We start from the raw sequence: 24,150 nt of genomic DNA, 5'->3' as shown, positions 1-24,150 counted from the left end.
TTTGATTCCTGGCAGACTGCTCAGTTTTTCTCTTCCTTTCTTTTGACAGCTGTGGCTTCAGAAGACCAGAGAAAATTATTTGCACAGAAAGAATTGTGAAACACTTTACAGTAGTCAAGATCGCGATAAAGATTCTTGATGATTTATTGTGCAGCCCTACTAAATACCTTTTCTTATCACTAGTATATAGCAGGCTTGTGACTCTATCAGTGTCCAGGTGAGCACTGTTAAAGCTTGTAGGAGGAGTTTTCTTTCTCATCTGACTGTCCTTTAAGGCTGCATGACCCCTGACCCTCTATCTGGACAGTACTGATTGGCCTTGTGCTAATCAGATGCATCCTCCCAAAAAAAAAAACTCTCTAGCAATACACATGTGCAGAGTGCCTCCAAGGCTCTATTCTATCAGCAGATGGATTGAGGACAGTAAAAGAAGGGGATGATCAGAGAAGATAGGATCAAGCAGCCTTTTTACACAATACAGAGGATTAATCCCTTAGAAACACTGCATATACAGCCTGATTTGTAGGAGTGGGTTTAGTAAAATTTTAAATGTAGGGATCTGTAGTCACTAAAGGGAAATCTTAGTAGTCAGCTTTCTCCTGCAACAACTGCTAAGAAAATATACCAGCCATACATGGAGTACATTGCTTTTAATGAGAACTAGAAGTAGTAAACATTGTGCAGCACTGCAAAGCAGAAAGCATAGCATAGTAATCATGTATTTCTGCACCCATGTACATACAGTATATAATTATGAAAGATATACAAAAACAAGGCTTTTAAAGGCTATACATGCACATATTTTTGCATAAATAAAATGTAAATGTATTATTTTTTTCTTGCAGGAGCCTGGAAAACGTTGCACCTGCAATCAGTAGATCACAGGTTCAGCCCATACCTCTGTACAGGCTTTCTTTTTGAAAGCCAAAGGACATGTCAATAGATTACTAGAGTGCTCATCGGCGCCCCCGCAGTCTAATAAAACAACAAGTCTGCTGCAGTGGAAGACGGTACTTGTAGTTTACGTGTAGATTCCTGTAAATGAATGATGCAAATATGTGGCCTGTAGGTAGCTGTGATCAGGAGCAGAGATCAGTGACATGTAGCCACACCTCTCCACAATTAGAAACACTCCCCAGGACACACTTAACCCCTACACTGCCCCCTAATGGTTAACCCCTTCACTGCCAGTGTCATTTACACAGGAATCAGTGCATTTGTATAGCACTGATTGCTGTATAAATGACAATGGTCCCAAAAATGTGTCAAAAATATCCGATGTGTCCGCCATAATGTCGCAGTCATGATAAAAATCGCTGATAGCCACCATTACTAGTAAAATTTATAAAAATGCCATAAAACTATCCCCTATTTTGTAAACACTATAACTTTTGCGCAAACCAATCAATAAACGCTTATTGCAATTTTTTTTTTTACCAAAAATATGTAGAAGAATACGTATCGGCCTAAACAGGAAAAAAAAATGTTTTATATATTTTTGGGGGATATTTATTATAGCAAAATCTGTTGCTCTTTTTTTGTTTATAGCGCAAAAAATAAAAACCGCAGTGGTGATCAAATACTACCAAAAGAAAGCTCTATTTGTGGGAAAAAAAAAGGACGTCGATTTTGTTTGGGAGCCACGTCGCTCGACCATGCAATTGTCAGTTAAAACGACGCAGTGCCAAATCGCAAAAATTGCTCTGGTCAGGAAGGGGGTAAATTCTTCAGGGGCTGAAGTGGTTAAAGGAAAGACTATACATTTCCTTTAAGATAACATTTCTAACATTTTCTATCTGCAGTATATTTGGTGAGTACTCTATAAGCATTTCTGTATATTACTCACAATTTCTCCCCTACTTTTTTTTTTTTTATGTATTTTCTTGTATCTTTTCTTGCCCCTCTACCTCTTTTAAATTTTACTGGATATTCACAGGCAATCTGTGCACAATTTAGACCCCGTATACAGATGAAAGTGGTTGGCAGAATTACCTTCACCTGACTATAACTGTCAGTGGTGCAGAGTACAGCTCAAGAAGCCCCAGGAGAAATACAGCGCATGCATGGAAATCTGAAGACTATCTTGTTTTTTAAAGATTAGCCTGGAGAACTTAACCACTTCAGCCCCGGAAGATTTTATCCTCTTCCAGACCAGAGCACTTTTTGCAATTCGGCACTGCGTCGCTTTAACTGATAATTGCGCGGTCATGTGACGTTGTACCCAAACAAAATTGACATCCTTTTTTTCCAACAAATAGAGATTTCTTTTGGTGGTATTTGATCACCTCTGCGGTTTTTATTTTTTGCACTATAAACAAAAAAAGAGCAACACTTTTGAAAAAAAACAGTATTTTTTACGTTTTGCTATAATAAATATCCTTCAAAAATATATAAAAAAACTAATTTTTTTCCTAAGTTTAGGCCGATATGTATTCTTCTACATATTTTTGGTTAAAAAAAATCGCAATAAATTTATATTGATCGCTTTGCACAAAAGTTATAGCATCTACAAAATAGGGGATAGTTTTATGGCATTTTTATTATTATTATTTTTTTATTAGTAATGGTGGCGATCTGCGATTTTTATTGTGACATTATAGCAGACACATCGAACACTTTTGACACTATTTTGGGACCATTCTCTTTTATACAGCGATCAGTGCTATAAAAATGCACTGATTACTGTGTAAATGACATTGACAGGGAAGGGGTTAAACACTAGGGGGCGATCAAGGGTTAATTCTGTCCTAGGGAGTGATTCTAACTGGGGGGGAGGGGTGTGGGCTTCCACTCACATGACAGCAATCACTGCTCCCGATGACATGGAGCAATGATCCCTGTCATGTCACTAGGCAGAATGGGGAAATGCCTTGGCATCTCCCCATTCTGCGGCTCCATGAGACGATCGCCAGGAGATTGGCAGACATCAAGTCCGCGGGTCCCAGGGCCACGGTCACGCTGTATGCGGTGGATGCGTGCCCGCTAGCCCTGCCAATTAAAGGGGACACGCGGGTACGCCCATTTGCCCACCGCTGTCATTGTGCCGACGTATAACGGCATTCATCGGTCGGCAAGTGGTTAAGAAAAAAATAATAATCACACAATATGTGATACAAGCCTGAAGTAATTTTCTAACAAGATCTAGGATCTATATCTAAAAGAAATAGATGAGCCCACAGGGAACTACGGGGAATCTCACACAACGGGAATCTCCCTAATGAGAACAAAGACAACCAACGTGAACAGAAATGTAACTCCATCCCACTTTATTTAACGCTAAAAAATTTTTTTCTGGAATTAGACATCTTGCCAATTCTACACAGAATTGTATCTCTCTTCTACATTAAAATCCTGCCTGTTTGCAATTTTGTTTATGCTAAAGTGTCACTAAACCCATATCATAGAAAACTATCAATAAATGGTGTATTACATGCTGTTCATACCCACTCAGTCACTATGAGATTCATTTTCTGTATTCTGCAAAACACCTGGTTGATCCTGCTGCTCTCTTTCTCCACCTTCTGTTCATGTCCCCAATTCCGCTGGGGATTTTGGAGCTGTGGTGGCAAGTCTGCACATGCTCAGTTTTCAGTGCGTTTCTATGCGGAGCATTTCCTCCCTATCACATCTGAACAGCCCATGTGACTATAGAGTCACACATGTGGGTGTATACACAGTGGTAAATGACAGCCCACGCCCTCCCTCCTCTTCTATGCCCACTAACCAGCTAAACACAAAGGGGGGTGGGATATTACATGTAGATTAATGGAGGCTTCACCTCCCTCTTATTCTCAGACACAGGCTGGAGAGACATGACACAGCCTGTGACTGGCAGAAATCTGCCCACCATATTATTGCCAAAAAATTGATTTCAAATATATATTTCTATGAAAATGTAAAACAGTTTATTGATATTAATTATTTATTTTTACTCTGTATTAGAGGGTTTTTTTTTTTATTTTGAACATGTGACCAGCAATAGAGGACTAGAAGCTCTTTGCTGCTTATGTTTCCCTGCAGACAGGCTGGGAAACATCTGGGTCATGTGACAGCTGTATATCGATTAGGAAAAAGTTTTTTTTTTATTAAATTAAAATACAGTGCCATCATCCACATACAAAAGGGACAATGAAAATTAGACGGTGCATGTTTAGTATCACTTTAGGTGGCCTTTAAACTCAAAAAGTCCCTTCTCTTGCTCTCAGCCCCCTCCAAGTCTCCAAATGCCTTTTTTTTACTGTGATCTCACTTCCTGTTAGAGGGTGGCTACATTTGTTCTTTGTGGTTCTATTGCATGTAGGAATGTAGCCACCCAACTAAGGGATTTGTAGTGTGCACAGAGCAGTGCAAGTGACTGCAAATACCATGCATTGAGAAAAACTCAACCAAACTGTACCACTATATAGTATAGTTGGTGTGTAGAGTAGTCGATGCTCTGGCTAATTAAGCTCACAAAAGATCCATAGAAAGTAAAGGTGGACAGCTTCTCCATAGAAAATATTTATTTAAGCATTACAGCAATAACATAATCCAAAAACTGACGCGTTTCGGCCTCAGGCCTTCATCGAAAGCAAAAATACTTCTAAATACCATGCATTGCTTGTTTCAAACAAAGAAAAGTGAAAGAGAAGTAAGAGAGAAATGGAGACATTTGGGGATTCTCAGAGGACGTTACATGGAGGCAGAAAAAAAGACTATGCTACGGTCCATGCATCGGCCCTGACAATGTCAGGGGATCTTAGACCTCCCAAGCATTGGGGAGAAGAGGCTGTGGGGACAGTCTAGCACACTGGTCTCCAAACTGCAACTCAGGGGCCAATGTGGTCCTCTGCTTGCTTTTACCCAGCCCTTGGGGCACTATGCCATCTACTGACACCACCAATGGGGCATAAGTCCTCCCACTGACACCAATGATAAATCACTGTTTTCTCCCACTGACACTGGGACATGTCCTACCCACTGGTCACTGTCCAGCCCCCCGAAACTATGAAGGACAGTATACTGGCCCTTTGTTTAGAAACTGTGGAGACCCCTGGTCTAGGAGCTCAGAGGAGCCTTCAGAAGCAGAGAATCCGGTGAATACATCTGCTTGACAGAAATTAGCATTTTATGCCCTGAAACACAGTCTGACTTTCCGACGACAAAATTCTTATGATTTTTTCTGACGGATTTTGGCCCATACTTGTCTAGCATACATGCGGTCGCACAAAGCTGTCGGAAAATCCAATCGTTCTGAACGCGGCGACGTAGAACAGTAACGACGGGACTATACTAAAAGTAGCCAATAGGTTTCATCTCATACTTTATTCTGAGCATGCGTGGCACTTTGTCCATCGGAATTGTGTACACGCGATCGGATTTTATTGTCGGAAAATTTTAGATCCAGCTCTCAAACTTTGTGTGTCGGAAATTCCGATAAAAAAGTCTGATGGAGCCCACGCGCGATCGGATCTTCCGACAACACGATCTGATCGCACATTTTCCGTCGGAAAGTCCGACCGTGTGTACAGTAGGGCAACAACTAACGATTATTTTCATAATTGATTAGTTGGTCGATTATTGGTTTGATTAATCGATTAATCGGTTAATAACCTTAAAAAAAAGTGTGGTGTATAATTTAGTTAATATGTAAAGTTTAAAAAAAAGGGCAATTTATTCTTAAATATCTCTATATGCAGTGGTAAATATAAATAACTATATGGGTAGGGAGAAAAATATCGAATCCACTCTGAGAATAACAGACAGAAGAGATATACTGTATATATTAGAGGGGATATATACTGTATATACTATTAGAGATATACTGTATATACTATTAGAGGAGAGAGATACTGTATATAGTATTAGGAGAAAGATACTGTATATACTATTATAGGCTATATACTGTATATACTATTAGAGGAGAGATACTGTGTATACTATTAGAGGAGAGATATACTGCATATACTATTAGAGGAGATATACTGTATAAACTATTAGGAGAGATATACTGTATATACCATTAGAAGTGATATACTGTATATACCATTAGAGGAGAGATATACTGTATATAATATTAGAGGAGAGATATAGTGTTTATACTATTAGAGTGTATATAGTGTATATACTATTAGAGGAGATATATACTTGTAAAGGATCAATCTGGTAAATATAATCAGACTCATTAACTTTAAACCCATTTTGTTACTGGCCGATTAATCGATTATGAAAATAGTAATCGATGAATTTCATAATCGATTAGTTGTCGATTAATCGATTAGTTGGCGATTAATCGATTAGTTGTTTCAGCCCTAGTGTACAGGGCATAACCCTTGCATTAAATGTGTAGCCACACTGCAAGGGAGAAATTTTAGGTTTCTTGGGTTCAGCTTTAAAGCTGGTACTCAGCTTAAAGAATTTTTGACTCAAACGGCACAAAAACACTCCAGAAAAAGTAAATATGTATTCAGTGATTTATTCCTGTGCCAGTTCTATGTATTCCCGAAGCTCATCCAGCGTTAGTTAAATAATCATGTGCTTTTCAGCAAGGATAGAAGATAAGTGTGTCTGATTAGAACATTTTCCGCATTATGGAACTGGAGAATGAATGAGGAAAGAGCTGGCAGTGGACCTTACAAACGACAAAATGTTTATTTCACAAAAATTCTGCCACCGAAAGACTGAAATAAATCTCACAGACTGCATGAATGGCTCATTACAATGGATGGATGATTTAATGAACATGCTTTATATAAATGAAGAGAAGGAGAACGTTTCCCATAGTAACCAGACTCCAGATGCCATTTGTTTGAGCGCATATTGGGAACGACAATCAATAATGTAATCATAGCTTAATTTTTCTTTTCTATACTTCTGGGGCCCGTTCACACCATGCCCCTTGCCCAACGCCCTCCCAACACCTAGACATGGCAATTTGCCTCATGTTCTATTAGTTCAGTTCATACCACAGAGCTGCATTGGTGTGGGATGGAAATAAGGAGGACAGGCTGTACTTTTTTACACCAACCAGCTGCAGTGAATTAACCCCTTCAGCCCCGGAAGATTTGGCTGCTAAAAGACCAGGCCATTTTTTGCGATTTGGCACTGTGGATTTAACTGACCCAGGAGAAATGCAGCGCATGCATGGAAATCTGAAGACTATCTTGTTTTTTAAAGATTAGCCTGGAGAACTTAACCACTTCATACCTGGAAGATTTTACCCCCTTTCTGACCAGACCACTTTTTGCGATTCGGCACTGCGTCGCTTTAACTGACAAGTGCACAGTCGTGCGGCGCAGCACCCAAACAAAATTTATGTCCTTTTTCCCCACAAATAGAGCTTTCTTTTGGTGGTATTTGATCACCTCTGCGGTTTTTATTTTTTGCGCTATAAACAAAAAAAAGACCAACAATTTGGAGAAAAACACAATATTTAGTACTTTTTGCTATAATAAATATCCACATTTTTTTTTTTTATCTAATTTTTCCTCAGTTTAGGCTGATATGTATTCTACATATTTTTGGTAATAAAAATCGCAACAATCGTATATTGATTGGTTTGCGCAAAAGTTATAGCGTGTACAAAATAGGGCATAGATTTATAGCATTGTTATTTTAATTTTTTTACTAGTAATGGTGGCGATCTGCGATTTTTATTGGGACTGTGACATTATGGCGGACACATCGGACACTTTTGACATATTTTTGGGACCATTGGCATTTATACAGTGATCAGTGCTATAAAAATGCACAACTGTAAAAATGTCACTGGCAGGGAAGAGGTTAACCACTAGGGGGCGATCAAGGGGGTTAACTGTGTTCCCTCTCTGTGTTCTAACTGAAGGGGGAGGGGACTGTCTAGAGGATATGACAGATCGCTGTTCATACTTTGTATGAACACACGATCAGTCTCTTCTCCCCTCAGAGAACCTGAAACTGTGTCTTTACACACACAGATCCTGGTTCTCGGTGTGTCACGAGTGTCCGCGGGAGCCTGGCAGTCATCACGCCTGCCTGGCACTCACATCGGCTCTAGGGGTGAGCAGCGGGTGTGCGTGCCCCTAGTGGCCACAGGGCGAAGCGACGTTACATAATGTAAAAACTTTGGCGGTTGGTCGGGAAGTGGTTAAAGTGATTGTAAACCTCAGACATGAAATATGAACAAAGCATATCACTCTATAGTGTGCACTTGTCTCAATCCAGAACACTAAGTGTCATTTCTCTCTGCTGCCTCATTTATCTGTTATCTGTATGAGTCACTTCTGACAAGTTCTCTTGACACCAAAAGAAAAAAGTAACAGGAGAGGGATCTCCAACACACAGCCTGTGATTGACAGACTCATCGCTGTTTCTGTGTGCTGTGTGAAAGGGGGGTGGGGTTGTCCCTTCCATCCAATCAGCTCTCCCTGAGCTCCGCAAAGTGTAACTTCAGCTGCCTGCCCCCTGCTTTCTGGAAGCTCAGACAAGCTGTATAAATTCTGGACTCCGGATGTAGAGAAGAGAGGGCTGCATATAAGCAGGTACAACATACACTCTTCAGCCACTTTATTAGGTACACCTGTTCAATTGCTTGCTAACACAAATTGTTAATCAGCCAATCACATGGCAGCAACTCAATGCATTTAGGCATCTAGACGTATTGTAGACGACTTGCTGAAATTCAAACTGAACATCAGAATGGGGAAGAAAGGGGATTTAAGTGACTTTAAATGCAGCATGGTTGTGGGTGCCAGACGGGCTGGTCTGAGTATTTAAAAAACTGCTGATCTACTGGTTTTTTTCACGCATAACAATCTCTCGGATTTACAGAGAATGGCCTGAAAAGAGAAAATATCCAGTGAGCGGTAGTAATGTGGATGAAAATGCCTTGTTGATGTCAGAGAAGAATGGACAGACTGGTTTTTCATGTGATAGAAAGGCAAAAGTAACTCAAATAACCACTCATTAAAACCAAGGTATGCAGAATACCATCTCTGAATGCACAACACATTGAACTTTGAAGCAGATAGACTACAGCAGCAGAAGACCACACCAGGTGCCACTTCTGTCCACTACAAAAATGCACAGGCTCACCAAAATTGGACAATAGAAGATTAGAAAAATGGTGTCTGGTCTGATGAGTCTCGATTTCAGCTGCGACATTCAGATGGTCGGGTCAAAATTAGGTGTAGACAACATGAAAGCATGGATCCATCCAGCCTTGTAGCAACGGTTCAGGCTGGTGGTGTAATGGTGGGGGGGGATATTTTCTTGGCACACTTTGGGCCACTTAGCACCAATTGAGCATCGTTTAAACACCGCGGCCTACCTGAGTATTGTTGCTGACCATCCCTTTATGACTACAGTGTCCCCATCTTCTGATGGCTCCTTCCAGAAGGATAATGCAAAGTGGCCGGTGAGTGACCTGAGGCCAATCACTTCACTGGGCATATGTAAGGGTTTACAATCACTTTAAGATGATTATAATGTCGAATTGTAACATTTTAATACAATAAAAAAAAGTACAAAAGTGCGTACTTTTTAATGGATCGGCACCACCTCCTTCCTATTGCACGCCGGGGGGCCGCGGTATAGCGCAGCTGCTGTTGTAAACAAGCCCTTGTGTGAAAGTCAGACCTATTCAATAAAGAGTCGTAAGAGGCTTCACCCTGAAAGTAGATGTAAACCCTAATTGGCGTACTATAAACAATCACCATGGTTTTTGTTTTATAAAGTACACATTCCACTTTTTATTATCCTTTTGTTCATCCCAGTGCTAATCTCCTTAAGGCTCTTTGCAGCTACTTCCTATTTACAAGAACTTGCTCCAGCAGTGGCTGCACAGCATAGCTCACAGTGAGCTTTTAGATGGGCCCACAGGGGGGGGGGCAGCGTGATCACAGGAGGGCGTCATATGACGTAAGTAAGTAGCTGTTTTTCCAGCTATAGCGCGGGCGAAAAGCCGTTAAATACCTAATCATGTGTAAGGAAAATGTAAAAAGAAAAATCTGTATTGTGGCTTGAACATTATTGGCTGATTTAACCACCTGCCTACTGGGCAATTTTGAAATTTTCATATACAGTATATGTAAAAAGTCACATTTTTTATGCTAGAAAATTACTTAGAACCCCCAAACTGTATATATTTTCTGAAATCAGAGGCTCTAGAGAATAAAATGGTGGTTGTTGCAGTTTTATATGTTGGTTATAATTAAGTACAGTCAACCATTAGTAGCCTGTCAGTGTCCTGTCTGTGTCACGTTTGAAGATATTTAACCCCTTGGCACCGGCCGTACGCAAATATTTGGCCTCTTGGTGCCTGGTCTTTAGTGCCGAGGGGCCACATATTTGCGTGAATTGCTGCCTATGCACTTGTGCTGAGAGCGCGCACACTGCGTGCTCTCAGCACAGTTACCGCTGACTAACCGAAAGCTCCAGATCACTTGTTGCAATCAGGAGTTTTCAGGCCACGTGACCGCCGTGACAGCCAATCACGGCAGTCACGTGATCTTAAAGCGGTGTTCCACTACAACTTTTGATTAAAAAATTGAAAGTCAGCAGCTACAAATACTGCAGCTGCTGACTTTTAATAATGGGGAACTTACCTGTCCCAGGGTCCAGCGATGCGGGGGATCAAAGCCACGCTCGTCTCCCCCTCCGCTCAACGGCGCCGGCATTTTAACATGCGTGACTGGCCACTCAATCATCTGGGACCTGTCACGTGTCCCAGATGATTGACAAGAGGGAGATGCAACCACTGTGCCCATCAAACGCAACCACTGTGCCATCAAACGCAGCCACTTTGCCCATCAATTGCAAAACTGGCATCAAATGCAGCCACTGTGCCCCATAAAATGCAGCCACTGTGCCCATCAACTGCTGCCACTGTGCCCATCAATTGCAGCCACTGTGCCCCATAAAATGCAGCCACTGTGCCCATCAACTGCTGCCACTGTGCCCCTCAATTTCTCCCACCGTGCCCCTTCAAATGCAGCCACTGTGCCATATCAAATGCTGCCAGTGTGCCCCCCGCCGGCCTGCCGTCTGCACTTACCTGTCTTAGTGGGACAGCTCCTTGATGTCTTCTCCCGTCTTCTCTTCCTGTCCTCTGCTATGATTGGACGCCTGCCATCCAATCACAGCGCCTGTTGTTTCAGCCAATCAGGTGATATGTAACAGATCCAAGCACCTGATTGGCAAAGGTGGTTCAGAGTTAGGAAGTCGAATATTCATTCGCTTTTCTAACACACAGCTGACCTGCGAACGCCCAGCATGTGACCTCGCGGGTCACCTTTTTTGACACCTATTAGAACCTATGGCTCTCCCAGTGGGAACGGATTCCCCCACTGGCCCCTCCGCTAGGAAAAGACAATGGACCGGCAGGAGGGATTCCCACATCAACACTGTTAATTTGGGCATCGAGCAAATTTCTTTCTTGCAACCCGTGGTTGCAGGAAAGAAATTCGCTCCGTGTATGGCCATCCTTATACTCCCTTTCATTTTCCTTACCCTATCCTGACCTTTCACCACGGATACATACAAATGTTATTATTGTCCTTCGCCCTGTTTCTGTTTAATAGTTTATATTGTGTTTTTAGGTACTGTATACATTGTCTATTTATTGCACATCCATGATATCACCTTCATGTATGGTTATTTTTTCTAGTGCTTCATATTGTGGTATGCCACTCTCATGTACGTTCTCATATAGATTTGTACCCTGAAATTTGTCTGAATAAAAAAAAATTTGGACTCAAAATAAAGGCCTGGAGCAAAGAAAAAAAATGTTGTTGTTCTTAGCAACCATACAGATTTCTTTTCATCCTTTATTTTAACTAGATAGAAAAAGGACGGCTGGTGAATGATTATGGAACTACCTCCAGCGATCTTGCCAGATCTTTCATGTAGAGCCTCGCTGGGAATGATCTATTCCACGGGGAATGTGTCATTTACTGAACATTGGGGATATTCATAGTAATAGATGATTTCAGACAGCTAACTTGTGTGATAGATGCAGTAAGTGACTCATTCTTCAAACTTATGAGCCGATGTTCAATCGTAGCTAAACCCCCCCCCCAAAAAATGTACTGCATTGTAGCTTAGCAGTCCTTCCTCTGGGTCCCCCCCGTACTGTATCTATGGCGGAGCAGCATTATTACCCTAGGCTGCCATCCTACTTTGGACTACAAACCCCTCACTCTTTTCCTCATGTCCATTATATAGGGCGTTATATGCGTCCCTGTGCCTATAAGGAGGGGTGGGCTCCCTCCAGGCACAACTGCCCTTAATCTATCTATTCTGTGTGCTCCCACCATGGAGAATCTGGAAATTTTGAGTTAAGACCACAGTATATACAGAGGTCCCTTGACGTGGACAACGTGGCTTACGCATATATTTGCAGATGTGTGCAAACCCCTTCTGTTTTTAACCACTTCCCACCCGGCCAATGTATATATACGGCCGGGTGGGAGCCGCCTGCTCCCGGACACGGCACATCTCAGATCGGCAGGAGGGCTCTGTGATTGGCCCTCCTGATCACATGACGGCCGTGTCCAATCACGGCCGTCATGTGATGTAAACAAACAGCCGGTTGCTAGGCAATCGGCTCTCCTCTCCTCACACGGAAGTCACCGCTGAGAAGAGGAGAGCAGAACGCTGCAGCCGGCTGATGATCAGTGAGTATGGGCTGCTTTTCACAGCTTTTTACTCACTGATCATCAGTGTAGTGTAAACACACAACACACCACACAGTGAAAACACAGTCCCCACATATGTCCCCAAAACACACATGTCCCCAAAACATACATGTCCCCAAATAATAAAAACACATGTCCCTAATAATAAAAACATGTCCCCCACATATGTCCCACTAAAATCACATGTCCCAATGATTATCTGCACACATATGTACGTGATCACCTGCACACATATGTACATGATCATTTGCGTACATATGTCCGTGATCACACAAACCAATTATTATACACTTAACGGAATTTTTTTTACCAAAAACATGTAGCAGAATACATTTTGGCTTAAATTTATGACAAAATTTGATTTTATTGGATTTCTTTTCAAATAGAAAAAAGAAAATATTGTTTTTTTCCCAAATTTCCGCTTTTTTTGCGCTTATATCGCAAAAAAAAAAAAACCGGAGTCGTGAATAAATAACACCAAAATAAAGCTCTATTTGTGCGAACAAAATTATAACAATTTCATTTGGGTACAGTGTAGCATGACCGCGCAATTGTCACTGAAAGCGCTAGAGCGCTGAAAGCTGAAAATTGGGCTGGGAAGGAAGGGGGTGAAAGTGCCCTGTATTGAAGTGGTTAAAGTGGAGTTCCACCCAAAAGTGGAACTTCTGCTCATTTGTCTCCTCTCCCCCTCCGGTGCCACAACTGCCACCTTTTGGGAGGGAGTGGGGACAGGATACTTGTCTTCAGGGGTGGACTGGCTATTCGGCTACTCGGGCACTGCCCGAGGGCCCCGGGCCACTAGGGGGCCCCCATCAGGGTTGCCAGCCTCAGTAAAACCAGGGACAGTATGTAAAAATCTGTGTTTTTTTTACATCTGTCTCTGAAATGTCCCTTACCGACATCCTTTTGGTCTAAAAATCCAGAGATTATAGCTGCCCCACCTCTCCAGTACCTTCTCAGCCAATAGAAACATGTCTGTGTATACTGTGTGATTGTATACTGTGTGTGTGTATACTGTGTGGCCCCATAATCTCCTATTGCCCAGGGGCCCCATGAGTTGTCAGTCCGCCCCTGCCTGTCTTTGACAAGTATCCTGTTCCCACTTTCGGGAGTCCAGGCCACGGACCATGACATCACCGCGGGCCTCCCTTTCCTCCTCTCTCTGTTGCCAGGCCAGTAGGAGAGAGAAGAGGGGCCTTGCTCATGCGCAGTAGGGTTCCCCTACACTGCTGGGTTCCCTTACCCGCAATGGCGGAGGCAGCACCTGACAGCTGATGGAAACATCAGCTGCTGTGCCGACATCGCTGGACTCCAGGACAGGTAAGTGTCCTATTGTTAAAAGCCAGCAGCTGCAGTATGTGTAGCTGCTAGCTTTTACGGTTTTTATGTTTTTTCTTTGTTTTGGGCGGAACACCGCTTTAACATAAACTGTTAGACTGGGCTGGTTTTGTTGTTTTGCAGGCTGGCTGGTAAGTGTGCTGGGAAATCTTTTGTTTGTTTGTGATGTGCATTGCCCTTCCATGTGCACCTTGCTATACAGGCCAGTTATCCGTAATGCAGATGGATTGGCCGCTGTAGACAAAGCGACGTTCTGGCACGTCGCTGCCTATATCAGAGTTTAGGGCATGCAAATGCGCGCCCCCCAGCCGGGTCCCGCTGTGGTTGCACACAGCAGGAGCTTGTCAGCAAGTCCCAGCCCATGATTCAGAGCTGATCGGCTGTGTACATTCACGGTCGGGAGCTCTGTGTTGACATTCAACACAGAGCACAGTCTGTACAACAATCTGTCAGTTTCTCATCACTGTACACTTATTGGGATTTTTTTTTAATCAAAAACATATAGCAGAATACATTTTGGCTAAAATTTTTGAAGGGATTTGATTTTTTCTTCATAGGGTATGTTTTGTTGTTTTTTTTTTTTTTCATTTATATCACAAAGAATATAAAAAAAAAAAACAGAGCTGATCCAATACCACTAAAATAAAGCTCTATTTGTGTGAAAAAAATGATATAAATTTTGTTTGGGTAGTGTTGCATCACCATGCAATTGCCAGTTAAAGTAGCGCAGTGTCGAATAGCAAAAAATGGCCGGGAGATGAAGGGGGGTAAAATCTTTTGCAGCTGAAGTGGTTATAGATTGGGGTGGTTGCCACTTTTTTTGAGCAGTGTTGTCACTCTAGGTTTCCTATTTTGGACTACAAACACCTCACTCTTTTCATCATGTCCATTAGATAGAGAGGAGGGAGGGGTTGTATAGTTTACAAAAGATAATTCAGATAGCTGATAACTTTGAGGAAGTTACAATGATACTGGATTTCTATCAGGATAAACAGTCATTTTTCTGTACCTGCAGAAAGTGTACCTAAAGTATATGTAAACCCAAAATCTATTTTTCAATATGTCTGCCATCATACCACACTGTATAAATTTTTCCCTAGCAAATTATTTTTGCCATTGCAAAACTGAAGGTTGTCTATGCAAGCCCTCCACTTGGACATGTCATATCAGATCATGTGACCAATCCCACGGTACACATAGAGACGTGTCACAGGGCCCAGAGCCAGCCTAGTAGCTATCCTGCCCTGTAGTAGGGGATCCAAAACATCTGAACATGGCAGAGTTTGCAGTGGTATCAATATATGTTGGGCAGTAAAGGGGTGAAGGAACAGTTTCAATAACCCCTGGCGCAGGGGTCTGGATGCAACTTCTGTGACAACAATTCCTAGCTCGCTGACAGTGGGTGTGGTGTGCTTGGGGCCCATTCACACTTGTGTTATGACAATTTGCACCTTAACACAAAGCCACTCATTTACTGTAAATGGCACCCCAATGCATTTTACAATAGAACCCAATACCGTGCATTGTGGTTAGTTGTGTTATTAAAAAGGGCCATCTGATTTTTCTCATCTATTGTGGTGCATTGGCAGCCCATTCATAATAAACGGGCTGCCTTAATGCAACACACATTAACACTTGCCATAATACATGTGCATTACAGCACCGCAAGAGAAAGCTTAAAGCGGAACAACACTGCATCTGAGCACCACAAACCAAAAAACGCTAATTCATTTATTTTTATTATTCAAAGCAAACTCCCCCATCCACCCATATCTCCGTGCTTTATTCTGCAGAAAAATCCCTTTGAAAAACACCCCTCTAACATTTCTGCCTGTGGTCATCTTGAGTAAGGGCAGATGATTCATGTAGCATTTACTTCCTGGAATCCATCTGCCCCTTAGCTGCAGGAACGAGGATGTGCATGGCAGACAAAAGCTCTCCTCCCCTCCTGAACACTCCTGGGGTGGAGGAACTTGACTTGCCTGCACAAAGTCCTGACCTCAACCCAATAGAACGCCTTTGGGATGAATTAAAGTGGAGACTGAAAGCCAGGCCTTCTCATTCAACATCGGTGCCTGACCTCACAAATGCACTTCTGGAAGAATGGTCAAACATTCCCATAGACACACTCCTAAATCTTGTGGGCAGCCTTCCCAGAAGAGTTGAAGCTGTTAAAGCTGCAAAGAGTGGGCCAACTCAATTTCGAACCCTACGGACTATGAATGGGATGTCATTAAACTTAATTTGCGTGTAAAGACAGGTGTCCCAATACTTTTGGCAATATAGTGTAGATTCCAGTATGTCCTGGCAAATCTGAGGTGGTTAGCATCTATGAAATGAGTGACCTCAGCCTGTCAGGGACTGAGCTGACCCATAGCACTCACTCTGCACATTTATATTAGTTGTTAGCAAGATCAGAACTGCTTGCCAAGATCTCTTTACAGCCACAGTGTGAATAAAGCCTAACAAAGACATTTGGGCTGGGTTCATACTAGTGCGAATTGGATGTGGGTTTTCTCTGCATCCAATTTGTATGTCGGGAGATTGTGAACGACTGTCAATGGAGCCGGTTCACACATATACGGAACGCCTTGCACAGGAGTTCTGTATGTCTTCTGGTCTGTTTCAGGTCCGAATTCAGCTGAAAATTCGAACTGACGTTGAACAGGGACGCACCGGACCCCCTGCTGTGAGCCGCTCCGTGCTGCAGTGTGAACCCAGCCTTAAAGTGTATGTATAGTCCAACAATAAATTCCTTATATTCTCTCACTGCCTGTCAAACGCTCTCTAAAGATTGATCTGAACACGGATCGCTTTTCAGAGACCAAATGATGGGCACAAGTGGCTGCATATGATGGGCACAGTGGCTGTATATGACGGGCACAAGTGAATGCATATGATGGGCACAATGGCTGCAATTGATGGGAACAGTGACTGCATTTGTTGGGCACAGTGAGGCTGCAATTGATGGGCACAGTGAGGCTGCATATGATGGGCACAAGTGGCTGCATATGATGGGCACAGTGGCTGCATATGATGGGCACAATGGCTGCAATTGATGGGCACAATGGCTGCAATTGATGGGAACAGTGACTGCATTTGATGGGCACAGTGAGGCTGCAATTGATGGGCACAGTGAGGCTGCATATGATGGGCACAAGTGGCTGCATATGATGGGCACAGTGGCTGCATATGATGGGCACAATGGCTGCAATTGATGGGCACAATGGCTGCAATTGATGGGAACAGTGACTGCATTTGATGGGCACAGTGAGGCTGCAATTGATGGGCACAGTGAGGCTGCAATTGATGGGCACAGTGAGGCTGCAATTGATGGTGGGGGGGGAGGGTTCAGTATTTTTCAGTTTGTTTGCACATCTACAGACCAGTAAGCTGCAATACATTTCAATTTTGTACTTAAAGGGTTAGTTTATCTGTACACAATCCCCACCCCCTGGTTCCAGCTGTACTTACCTCTGCGGATGCTGTGCTGTCAGTCCCCACACAGCCAGTCCAGTTGGTTGGGGATTGGAAATCCTCCTTTTTCTCCCTCTTGTCTATGCAGCATTTCTGGGACAGACCAGATTAATTCTGAGAGCGTGGGGACTTCAAAATCTCCAGACCGCTGACCCGGCTGTGTGAGCACTGATTGCTTAACACCCATGGAGGTAAGTACAGTGGGGACCAGGGTGTGGGGAGGGTGTACAGTGTTAGTTCACCTTTACGTTTTTTTGTAACGGTGACACTTTAGGTTTATAAATTGTGATCGGGATCAGTGATCAGTGTCGTGAAACATGTAGCCCCTCCCCCCAGTTGGAACACATCACTAGGACACACTTAACCTCTGCTGCGACCCCCTACTGGTTAACCCCTTCACTGACAGTCACATTTACACAGTAATCAATGCATTTTTAATGGCACTGATCCCTGTATAAATGTGAATGGTCCCAAAATAGCACCAAAAGTGTCCGATCTGTCTGCCATAATGTCGCAGTCATGATAAAAAATCTCAGATCGCCGCCATTACTAGTGAAAAAAAAAAAGATTAATAAAAATGCCATAAAACTATTCCCTATTTTGTAGACACTATAACTTTTGCGCAAACCAATCAATAAATGCTTATTGTGATTTTTTTTTTACCAAAAATATTTAGAAGAATACGTATCGGCCTTAACTGAGGGGAAAAAAATATCTTTTATATATTTTTTGTGGATATTTATTATAGCAAAAAGTTAAAAATATTGTGTTTTTTTTTCAAAATTGACGCTTTTTTTTGTTTATAGCGCAAAAAATAAAAACCACAGAGGTGACCAAATGCCACAAAAAGAAAGCTCTATTTGTGGAGAAAAAAGGACGTTAATTTTGTTTGGGAGCCACGTCACACGACCGCGGAATTGTCAGTTAAAGCGACGCAGTGCCAAATTGCAAAAAACGCTTTGGTCTTTGGCCAGCCAAATGGTCCGGGGCTGAAGTGGCTAAGGTAAAAAAAAATGTTGGTTTTAGAACTACAAGAATCTTATTCTCCAAAAATGATCTGTATACAATACATCCACTATTTAATGACATTGTGATCTATTTTTCATTTGTATGCCTCTTTACAACACCCTCTGTGAGCACCTGAACCTCTCCTTTCCCCCCTCACTTCCATTGTATTGGAATGGGCAGTGCATGTTGGTTGTGGCTATGAGCAGGGACAAGGGGTGGGCACTGTGGTATCATGTGGGGTGGGGGAGTACCTCAAGGAGATTGGGGAGGGGGGATTTGTGTTGGAAGGGGAAATTTGGAGGGTGGCAGGGATTAAAAATTATATATGTTAATTAATCTGCATTTACCCAACCACCCATATATGTGATACTTAAATATAATCTGTATGTGATACCTAAATACTGTATATAAGTGAAAAACGTGATAAACAATTAAAAAAAATGTAAAAAAAATATTTTGTGAATGCTGCTATCTTCTGACAAAATTAAATACTTAATTCAGACATAAATATATAAACATAAAGAAGATTGTGCAAACTTATGCAACACAAAATGCGAAAAAGGTGCAACACATTAATAAATGAATTGAAATACATAAATTAATCTCTAATGGGAAAAAAGTGCAACACTTTAATGAATGACTAAGCCCTTGTACACACGGTCGGAGATTCCGACAACCAAATCCGTCTGATTTTTTCTGTCAGATTTTGTCCGACGGATCTTGTCCGAAACTGTTGCATACACACGGTCAGACAAACTTGTCGAAAAATCCGATCTTTCAGAACGTGATGACGTAATTTCGTTACGATGGGACTACGTTCAGGCTAGTAGCCAATAGCTTTGATGTAGGAATTTGATCTGAGCATACGTGGCCCTTTATCCAATCGGAATTCTCTACACATGATCGGAGTATGTCCGATCAGAGCATTTTGTCTGAAAATATTTCTGGCAAGTTGGAAAATTTGGTCCGACGGATATTCCGACGGAAACAGTCCGATGCAGACCACACACAGTCGGAATATCTGACGAAACACTCCGATCGGACACATTCCGTCTGAATCTCCGATCGTGTGTACAAGGGCTTAAAGTGAATGAATTCATCTCTAAGCCCTTGTACACACGGTCGGACATTCCGACAACAAAATCCGACAGATTTTTTCCGACGGATTTTGTCCGAAACTGGTGTTGCATACACATGGTCGGACAAAGTTGTCGGAAAATCCGATTGTTTGGAACGTGATGACGTTTGTTCGTTACGACGGGACAACGTTCAGGCTAGTAGCCAATAGCTTTGGTCTCGTAATTTGATCTGAGCATGCGTGGCACTTTGTCCGATCCGAATTCTCTACAAACGATTGGATAAAGTCCGATTGGATCATGTTGTGGGAAAATTTTATACCCAGCTCTCAAACTTTGTTGGTCGGATATTCTGATGGAAAAATTCCGATGGAGCCCACACACGGTCGGATTATCCGAAACACGGTCCGATTGGACATTTTCCGTCGGAATTTCCCACCGTGTGTACAAGGGCTAATAGATAAAGTATGGTGATAAAGGAGAAACATCCCAAATGAAAGTTCAGAAAAGTATCCACACAACTATTTATATTAATGTGTCAAAAAAATTCCAAACTGAAAACAAAATAGCGAAGTGCAAAAAGCAAAAAAAAACTTTTGATGCCACCTGGCTCTGAGTGTTTTGTTCACCTTCCAGATTTGTAGCATAGGATGAATCTTGAAGAGTGTGAGGGGCGGCATCAAAAGTTTTGGGGTTTTTTGCCTTTTGCACTTCGCTATTTTGTTTCAGTTTGGACATTTTTTGACACATTAATATAAATATTTGTGTGGATACTTTTCTGAACTTTCATTTGGGATGTTTATCCTTCATCATCATATTTTATCTATTACAGATAAATTCATTCACTTTAAGTCATTCATTAATTTGTTGCGCTTTTTTCACATTAGAGATTAATTTATGTATTTCAATTGATTTTTTAATGTGTTGCACCTTTTTCACATATTGTGTTGCATAAGTTTGCGCAATCTTCTTTGTGTTTATATACAGGGGTTAAGAAGTGCTTTACGAGGGGAAATTAGGGGTGTGCTAGGAATGGTGATTTGGGGGGATTTGTGTTGGGAAGGGGGATGGAGGAGGAGGATTTGTGCTAGTAGTGGTGATAGAGGAGGGATTTATGTTAGGAGGGGAAATCTGGGGGTAGGGGGATTGTGCTAGGAGGGGGGATTGGGGGGGGGGGGATTTGTGCTGGGAGGGGGATTCAGAATGGGGGGAAAGGATTTGTGCTTGGAGGGGAAATTTGAAGGGCAAAGGTTTTGTGCTCAGAGGGGTTATTTTTTTCTGTGGGGGGGGGGGCTTGTGCTAGAGGGGGAACAGGGGCAGCAAATATTTGTGTTGGCAGAGGAGATTCCAGCAGGGGGGCAGATTTGTTGTGGGTGGAAGGGGAATTTATGTTTAGGGGGTAAGAACGCAGATTAGTGCTGGATTCTTTTGTGGGGGGGGGGGGGGTTGCTGACACAATGCTCATAGAGCTTGGGGGGGGGCACAGTTTGGTATGTTTGCCCTGCTGGGCTGTAGAGAACCTTGTCCTGGCACTGCTCTATGCACACTACACATCCCAGAGACCAGAGGTCTCCAAACATTTGAGGATCAGTTTATGGTCCTACAGACTTTAAGGGGGGCGGACATTGGTGTCCATGGGAGGAATAATGCCCAATCAGTGTCAGTATGAGGAATAGTACCCCATTGTTGGTATCAGTAGGAAGAATAATTCCCCATTATTGGTATCAGTCGGAGGAATCATGCCTCATCATTGGTATCAGTCAGAGAAAAAATGCCCCATCATTGGTATCAGTCGGAGGAATAATGCCCTATCATTGGTATCAGTCGGAGGAATAATGCCCTATCATTGGTATCAGTCGGAGGAATAATGCCCTATCATTGGTATCAGTCGGAGGAATAATGCCCTATCATTGGTATCAGTTGGAGGAATCATGCCCTATCATTGGTATCAGTAAGAGGAATAATGCCCTATCACTGGTATCAGTTGGAGGAATCATGCCCTATCATTGGTATCAGTTGGAGGAATCATGCCCTATCATTGGTATCAATCGGAGGAATCATGCCCTATCATTGGTATCAGTAAGAGGAATAATGCCCCATCATTGGCATTAGTCAGTGGTAGCATGCCCCATAATTGGTATCAGTCAGAGGAATAATGCCCCATCATTGGTATCAGTCGGAGGAATCATGCCATATCATTGGTATCAGTCTGAGGAATCATGCCCTATCATTGGAATCAGTTGGAGGAATAATGCCGTATCATTGGTATCAGTCGGAGGAATCATGCCCCATAATTGGTATCAGTCAGCGGAATATTGCCCCATCATTGGTATCAGTCGTGGGAATCATGCCATATCATTGGTATCAGTGGGAGGAATAATGCCCAATCATTGGTATCAGTCTGTGGAATCATGCCCCATCATTGGTATCAGTTGGAGGAATCATGCCCCATCATTGGTATTAGTCAGAGGTAGCATGCCCTATAAGTGGTCTTAGTGGTTGGAATAGTGTCTACTATTAGTGAGAGGAACACTGCCCCAAAGGCCGGATAAAGGCAAGCAAAGGGCTGCATCTGGTCCTCGGGCTGCAGTTTGGAGACCACTGCCAAAGAAATTCTCAGGAGTAAGAGAGGGTGGCTATGTTCCTACAAACAGTGGGGCCATGGGGAGTGCCATACTTTAATAGAAAGTCAGATCAACGACAGAAAAAAAAGGGAAATTTTGGAGATTTGGAGAAGGCTGAGAGTAATAGAAGGGACTTTTTGAAGAATACATACTTGATTAGAATTGTTTTAACCCAGAGTATGGTGTCACTGGGAGCTCCTTCTGAGACGGGGACTGGTGTGATTGCCTCCATGTACTCAGCTCAGTGTACCATGCGGCTGGATATAATAATGACAGGTATGCTTTAAAATGATAGACAATCCATTCTTCGGCGTATATGAGTCCTCTACAGCTGAGCTCCACTTGGCACAGCAGGATATCAATTTCCTATTTTTCACATGAAATGTTCACCATGTAGGTTCATGATGCAGGTACCACACCCCAGAAAAAACTACATAGAAATCAGAGGAAAAAAATGTAACGCTTCATACACATCTATACAATTCTGTAATTCCATTTTAGGCAATCCAATCCCTCCTCGCTACAACCCCATCGCCATGTGCAACCCAAAGATCAAACTTTACAGAGCACCTTATGTCTTACGTCTACCCGGTACTGAATGACACCAGAACCCGACACCCCGTGAACCTGCCCCTACTAAACAACGCCGATAATTGTAATAAATACAAACCCAGCGCGTCCTATAGAAATATTCCATTCTGCACAAGTCTAGTAGATGCTCTAAACATTCCAAATTCCAATTGTAAATGGTAAATTGTTGCGAACGTACGGCGAGAAGTGGAAAGGAGAGGATAAAATCGGAATGACACGGATCCGGCCCCAGTGAGACAGAAAGAAATTGGAGAAGACAGACGGGGAGCCGGAGACAAAATAGAAAAAGACATAAAAGACTGGCAGAGCGGAGAGGGGAACTTAAACCATCAGAAATCAGAGCGTGCCATTGGACGGGCAGATCTGATCTGGATATCTGGGGACAATCTGGATGTGTGTGTGCTAATGGGATGATGCCGGGGGTGGGGGGGATCTAAAAGATGCTGCCCATATACCATGCCTATAGTCAGTGCTGGGTGCAGTGCATGGGGGCATCATGTATGTACATTACATAAAACACACATAAAAAATCTAATAAAATGCAGTGTTGTGATGATGTGGAGGTCCATGTGTATATGACAGAGGAGCTGACAATGCACAGGAGGGCAGGAGAACATGCCACCTGCATACATGACAGGTAAGAACAACTCACACATCACAGGAGGGGATCTACATCCATCATGCCATGCTCATGGTCTGAGGACCATCAGAAGAGGACCATCAGAAGACCATCAGAGGAGGACCATCAGAGGACCATCAGAGGAGGACCATCAGAGGAGGACCATCAGATTGCCATCAGGAAGGACCATCAGGGAGGACAATCAGAGGACCATCATAAGAGGACCATCAGATGACCATCAAAGGACCATCAGTGGAGCCTGGCAGGATGCACTTGTTCCAGTGTCTTGTATAATAAGAATATGATGGAGAGGATGAGGAGGAATCACACACACACACACACAATGACATCTGCAGCCTCACCTCTCCCAGGATCCGCTCCCAGCCTGTGTCTGCATGCCAGGCTCCCCCGGACCATGTCTGATGTGATCGGGGAGGAGGTCAGCGCTGGTCCCCTTGTCTTCTTCACACCGTCTCCCCCAGTCGGGAGCTGACAGCCCCCATGACTCAACACTCCCAGCATGCTCCGGGGCCGCCTCCCCTCTGGCCGGCCGCTAGGAGGCACTAGAGCGCCGGGAGCGCGCTGCGCGGGACACACACACTCCCTGAGAGATGAGGGGATGATGTGCGGTCTGTGAGGAGAGTTGTCACCATGGATGAGGAGGACCCAGCTCATCCCTCTCACTGAGGAGGGGCTGGGGGTGTAAAAGCAACACAAGTGACCCCACACAGAGCACCATGTATCATGAATAAAGTGAAATAAAA

At 43.0% G+C, this 24,150-nt stretch overlaps 1 protein-coding gene across 5 annotated transcripts in view; it reads right to left on the bottom strand.

The window, feature by feature from the left end:
* ERC2 (ELKS/RAB6-interacting/CAST family member 2) overlaps window positions 1–23,923 on the bottom strand; it is a 1,374,577-nt gene extending 1,350,654 nt beyond the window's left edge. For all 5 annotated transcript variants that reach the window (XM_077452044.1, XM_077452047.1, XM_077452045.1 and 2 more), the window contains exon 1: window positions 23,749–23,923. The gene's annotated coding sequence lies outside the window, so the exon portion shown is untranslated. The remainder of the gene's footprint in view (window positions 1–23,748) is intronic.
* Between the last annotated feature and the right edge of the window lie 227 nt (window positions 23,924–24,150).

Source organism: Lithobates pipiens, unplaced genomic scaffold, assembly GCF_037356315.1.
Source record: "Lithobates pipiens isolate NorthernLeopardFrog02 unplaced genomic scaffold, aLitPip1_a1.2 Scaffold_23, whole genome shotgun sequence".
Classification (NCBI taxonomy): domain Eukaryota; kingdom Metazoa; phylum Chordata; class Amphibia; order Anura; family Ranidae; genus Lithobates; species Lithobates pipiens.
This window is presented reverse-complemented; position numbering and strand designations above follow the sequence as displayed.